This window comes from Odocoileus virginianus, chromosome 26 (assembly GCF_023699985.2).
Source record: "Odocoileus virginianus isolate 20LAN1187 ecotype Illinois chromosome 26, Ovbor_1.2, whole genome shotgun sequence".
NCBI lineage: Eukaryota > Metazoa > Chordata > Mammalia > Artiodactyla > Cervidae > Odocoileus > Odocoileus virginianus.
In genome coordinates, this window is record NC_069699.1 from 24736407 (window position 1) to 24742790 (window position 6384).

The window sequence follows — 6384 nt, forward strand, 5'->3', positions numbered from 1 at the left end:
GTGATGTTAATTGTGTTATGGTCAAAAAGAACATTTTAAGAGGGAAATAAGAGGGCACCATAATAGTTGTTCCAATGCTATCATTTCTTATATTTTTCAGTCTAATTTTTGTCATTCTATCTTTTAACCTTTTATCTTTTTATAATCCCATGACAGTAGTTGGAGACAATGCCCTCTCTATTAAAGATATATCAGCTTCGGGGAAATGGGAAAAAAGAGAAGCAGAAAATTCTGTTATTGAATTATGGTATTTAGTTTCTTCTGATTTTATTTGGTTGATACAGCCACTCCCACTTTTTTGACAAATATCTTCTTAATATTGGTACCAATTTGTCAACTCTTTCATTAATTTTCTCCTTGGTATGAGGGTTAGAGACTTGCTTCTAAACAATCCTTATGCTATAATATACACTAAGTATTTGAATACATGTAGTAGAAAAAGATTATTTTTAGTTAGTAAAGAGTTTTAAATGTTATCATTGATGTAAGGAAAATTAGACATGAAATAGTAATTCAATCATTTTCTTACATGAAAACCTAAGGTATATTTAGAGGCAGGAGAATTCAGTGGAAAAAGTATGTGTAGGGCTTGTGCCAGGGTGTGAGAATGCGTGTGTGTGTGTGCACGCCTGTGTGTGTGGCTCTGATTTTAAGTCTAGTTGTACTGGTTGTGTTACTGTAACTTCAGCTCCCCTGGTGGCTTAGTGGTAAAGCATCCACCTGCCAATGCAGGAAAAATGAGTTTGATCCCTGGGTCAGGAAGATGGCCTGGAGGAGGGCATGGCAACCCACTCCAGTATTCTTGCCTGGAGAATCTCATGGACACAGGAGCCTGGCAGGCTACCATCCATGGGGTTGCAAAGAGTCAGACATGACTGAGGGACTGAACATGCAAATAAAGGTCAAAGAACTGGGGAATGTGCAGAAACAGATTAGAAACCATCCAAACCAGCCCCAGGGGTATTATCTTCTCAGGGTTGTCAAATCTTCAGTGACTGCTGTTTGTGGAAGTTTCCACTCTTAAGAAAATGGCAGTTATTGGTGTTACCTGTTGAGAGTTAGGAAACAAAATGATGTGCCTGAGTGCCTAGAGTTATGCTCTTAGCATCCGTCTTCGCATCAGTAGGTAACTATATGACACTGGAAGACAAAAGACAATGTTTGAAGGTGGCCTTATATATGTTCAGAGCTCTCCTTTGGTCTCATTCTACTGAGAAGAAAGGTACATGATTCCAGGACTTCCTAGAGGAGAGAGTAAAGTGATTCTAGTATCAAATTAACGTTTCATCGTCATGTAATATTGATGCTGTTAACTTGTCTTTACTCTCTATGTTCCAGATTCTGAGGTAAGCTCTTTATCTTTTCTCAATTCAGCTACACAGCCATCTTCTTAACTAGATACCGTTATTGAGCCCTTTCTACAAATGAGGAAACCAAGGTTCAGGAAGATTAAGGACATTGTACCAGATCATCCCAGCAGGGACACAGTAAAAAGGGATTCCAACCCAGGCAATCTGGCTGCAATCGCCAAGTCTGAGGCATGATTAGGTTTTTAATCTCTCTGAAAATCAGATCCATTAGATTTAGAGATCCCAAATAAGTATCTCTAATGCCAATCTATAGTATAATTTGTTCTGCTGCTATTATTGATAATTCAAGTTGGAGAACCAAACACCTAGGAAGACTTCTTTTAGGTATTGTGAATTTTGATAGTCTCTAAATTCTTACATGGAAGGCTATCCAATCTAAAATTGACCAAGTGTCAGAATTTTTAGTAAAAATTATAAAAATATTTGTCTGTTTTAAAAATATTTTTCAAGCTGTATGTTTAATTTTCTTCAGACATTTTAAAAATGAAAATGGTTTGTGTTGATTTTCAATAGTATTACCATTTTCAATGAAAACCTAGGAGTATAGTTCAATTGAATAAAGAAAAATGATTAGAGTGTTACAAGTTTTATTTTCTAATTAAAATCACCCCTGCTGTTTCATATTCTTATAATGACATCTCTTTTTAAATTTAAAATTCATCTTAACTGGTTTCATTTTTTCTAAAGTATTTTACCCTTTTTAAAAATGAAAATTACGCTGATATTCATTATCATTTGGATACACTTCAGTAAATATTGGAGGTAAAATTACCAGAACAGCAATTACAAATTTAGCAATTAGTAAATTGTACCATACTTTTGAAAGAAAATATGTAAACAGATAGGACTATAATTCATTTGAATGGTTATGTTTTCTGCTGCTGTTTTTACTTGAGCCCTGTGTCTTAATGTCTTGGTTTACATAGAGGTGATAATTACCTCTTGAACTTGCACCAGAATAATACAGAATTAAATTTGTAAGAAAGGGTATTTCTATTGGTTGTCAGCATTCATTCTTATTCTTGAATCTTACTTTGCCTGCTGAAATTATTTTTCAGGCTGATGATTCTACCTTGATCAGTAATACCATGGGGAAGGAAAAGAATTAAATCCTGTATAATTGGATGTTACCTGGGAAAACTTAGGGAAAAAAAGAGACAAGTGATAAGAATAGCAAATTAGTAGAATTATTTTACTGCCAGGTAGTCAAATGGGACAGACTAATGTAAATGGCCATGCTAATGCGAAGTGTTGGTGGAGACTGGCAATTGATGAAGTGAAGGATCCATTCAGTGTGATTGGTGTTTTGGCTTTTCCAAAGCCTTCAGACAGGAATGGCTGCCCTTGCAAGAGTGAGTTTCGGATTCACATATGGAAATGCTCATCGGGATCATAAACTGTGGCACAATAAGTACACTCATCATTGTATGCAGCTCATAGTTAGATGTTCAGCGCCTAACAGTTGAGTGAACCATTTTGTCTCACCCTTGCATATTTTACTTGACTACTTTTTTTCCTCCATGCTGCCCCTGGAGACATTAAGATATGCCAATTAGGAGACTAAAATGCATTTTAAAATGTATTTGAAATAAAAGCAATAGATCATCTCTACTGGGAAAGTTGAACAACTGGAAAGAAGTGTGACATAGTGGTTAAGAATATTTGTTCTCAGTAGTAGTTCTGGGTTGGAACCCTAGGCATGTCATTAAACAACTGTGACCTTGTGCAGGCACGTTAAACTTTCTGAGATACAATGCTTATCTCTAAAAGACACCAATGAAAGGAAGGACCTGCCTTGAAGAATAGTCATGATAAGAGGACATGATCCAATCACGGTAAGCTTTTATCATGTTTGGTTAATGGGTACTCAATAAGAGAGTCTAATAATAATAATAGTATGATGATTGGGTTTTAAATGCTGAATTATTCCTCAAAGGTTACTTGCAAAATACACAAACAGTATTAAACCTCCAATGGTAGTTCCTTATTTCATCCATAGTTTCATATACTGGTCTTGGGACAAGATGTCTCCTTTTATGGAGGTTCCATGTGAGTTATAAATCAAAGGAAAGGAGTAGAGAGTAATTTGGGGATGAGAAAGATACTGTAAAATACATGCTCAGGTAATTGTGAGAGCTAAAGTAATATTTATAGGGCTTATAGCAAAATACTGGGTACATTTCAGGCACTCCGTCTCTGATAGTGGCAATCCTTATTCTCTCAAAACAAGATCCAAATGGCAGGTAGCTCAGAATGTTGTCACAGGTAAGTCCGGTAACACTATTCAGAGGATGTTATTCAGAAAGATGTTAAATCTCAGACTAAAAATGTCACCACTTCTACCTTAAGTCAGCCAAGCCTGTTTATGACCTCATACTTGCTCCTCACGTAATTGAGTTAAAACCAGTGTCTTTGGCCTACTACGGCTTGTTTGGCTACAGAGAATGTTCCACATGTTAGTCTAAGGAGCAAGAGGAGCTGAGAATTTTTACAGAGCTTTGGCATAGAGGAATGTGTTGAGTAAAAGGAAATCATGGGAAGACTGAGAGCCCCATTTTGAGGACAGTTCTTAGTCTGGTGTCCTTACCTAGAGCAGTTTGCTTTCATCTGCCAGGACCACAGCCCATGAGTGACAGACTAAGTTCTGCTAGGACTGCAAGAGTCAAGGGATATTTTTTTTGGCTCCTGCTACCGCATAAAGAGAAGCTTTCTTACTTTAGAAATTAAGCGCATTTGTCTTAATTTGCAACACCTGACTAGATCCTTTCGGTGGGAAAGGAAGCCATTCTCTCCTTGGGTTTCCCCTCTCCTGTAAGAGGAGGTGCTAAGGAATGCAGAATGGGGGAAAAAAAATCTAGTTGCCATAGCTTGGGAGATTCATTGATATAGTAGTGAAATGATCGTGAAGAGAGAAAAAGAGAAAACAATAGATCTAGGCCAAGGTTTGAGTCTAAAAGAAAAGGCACAGGGGAGAGTAAGTCCTAGGAATATTTTCCAGGGTAATACTAATTGCCTTTTCATAGTGTTCATGGGGTTCCCAAGGCAAAAATACTGAAGTGGTTTTCCATTTAGGAGATCCAACCAGTATATCCTAAAGGAAATCAGTCCTGAATATTTATTGGAAGGACTGATGCTGAGGCTGAAACTCCCAATACTTTAGCCACCAGATGCAAAGAACTGACTCATTTGAAAAGACCCTGATGCTGGGAAAGATTGAGGGCAGGAGGAGAAGGGGACGACAGAGGATGAGATGGCTGGATGGCATCACCGACTCAATGGACATGAGTTTGAGTAAACTCCAGGAGTTGGCGATGGACAGGGAGGCCTGGCGTGCTGCAGTCCATGGGGCTGCAGAGATTTGGACACAACTGAGCGACTGAACTGAACTGAATACTAATTGAAAACATTTCACTTATTTTCAGGGACATGTACCTTTCACTGAAAGGTTGTTCACTACCTTCAAAGAGAATTTTCTTTAAAACAACACATACCCATACTTCTACTCAGAGGCTTGCGAAGTTCTGTGGAGATCATCCTGCAGAGAGCCCCACTGAAAAGGCAGCTAAGTAGCTACAGGGGTTTTTGAAGGCAGATGAGCCCCAGCTGGTCAGGAGAGAAGCACGGAGGCTGAAAGGTCGCAGGCAAGCGGAAGGTGCTTGCCCAGGGGCAGTGGGGGGAAAGAATGTCCAGATCTGAGCAACACGCTGGTGGAAAAGAAGTGGTGCGGACCTGTGAGCTGAGCATCCAGTCATGGTAGGTACACTGAAATCATGTTTTAGAAGGGTTGGTGTAGGAGGGTTTAGGAAACGATTACAATAATGTGCTTTCAAATCAGAGAGCCTATAATGCCCGTAGCTGCCTCTCACTTGCCTGGGGCTTTCGAGCTCAGTGCCTGAGCGTTCGAAATCCCTTTCCTCACCTATGAAAAGAAGGTGGGATGTGCCTGCCTCTGGTGTGTGATAAATAAAGGAAATAATACAGAGACTGTGATTACCGCTCTGCCTGAAGAGGGAAGCCCTCGGCTTTCTGAACTTAGGGCCAGTTCTGCTTTTCTCCCATCTTAAGTATTACAGAACTGAGAAGGTGAGTGCTAATTTCTTAATACTTGAAGTTTCATTTTGTTTATCGTTTTCATTGACCCCATGTGTAGACTTCCTTGTTGCTCAGGGTGAAAATTAACACACACAACACCATATTGAAAAGAGATACCCACAGCTTTTTCTTGGGTTTAAAAGGGAGATCAAAAAGGAAAAGTAGCGTTCATTCTTTACTGATTCAGAACACCTTCCCAAAGTGGTCATGTGTAAATAATTTTAGGGCCATGCATCCCTAAGTGTTGTATTTCAGTTATTTTTTTCCTTGAAACAAAATGGTATTCTTCAGGGAAAAAATGCACCAAAAATTAACTGTTTTCTCCCTGTTCTCCAATAGCATATTCCCATCTGAGTGTTTTAGTTTTAAAACCTTTCTATATCAATAAAGGAAAAACTTGACTCTTAGATACCTTCAAATTTTTATGAATAAAACATGTATGAAACCCCTGGAATATCTTCAGTCTTATTTATGAGATTTTTTTTGAGAATTTGAGTAAAACTCTTAACATGAAAACAGAGTTTAATCATGGCATCCTGATTTTAAGGACTTCATTTCAGTCGCTCAGTCGTGTCCAACTCTCTGCAACCCCATGGACTGCAGCACGCCAGGTTGTCCATCACCAACTCCCAGAGTTTATTCAAACTCACATCCATTGAGTTGGTGATGCCATCCAACTGTCTCATCTTCTGTCATCCCCTTCTCCTCCCGCCTTCAATCTTTCCCACATCAGGTAGCCAAAGTATTGGAGTTTCAGCTCAGTACCAGTCCTTACAATGAATATTAAGGACTGATTTCCGTTAGGATGGACTGGTTGGATCTCCTTGCAGTCCAAGGGACTCTCAAGAGTCTTCTCCAACACCACAGTTCAAAAGCATCAATTCTTTGGAGCTCTGCTTTCTTTATAGTCCAACTCTCACAT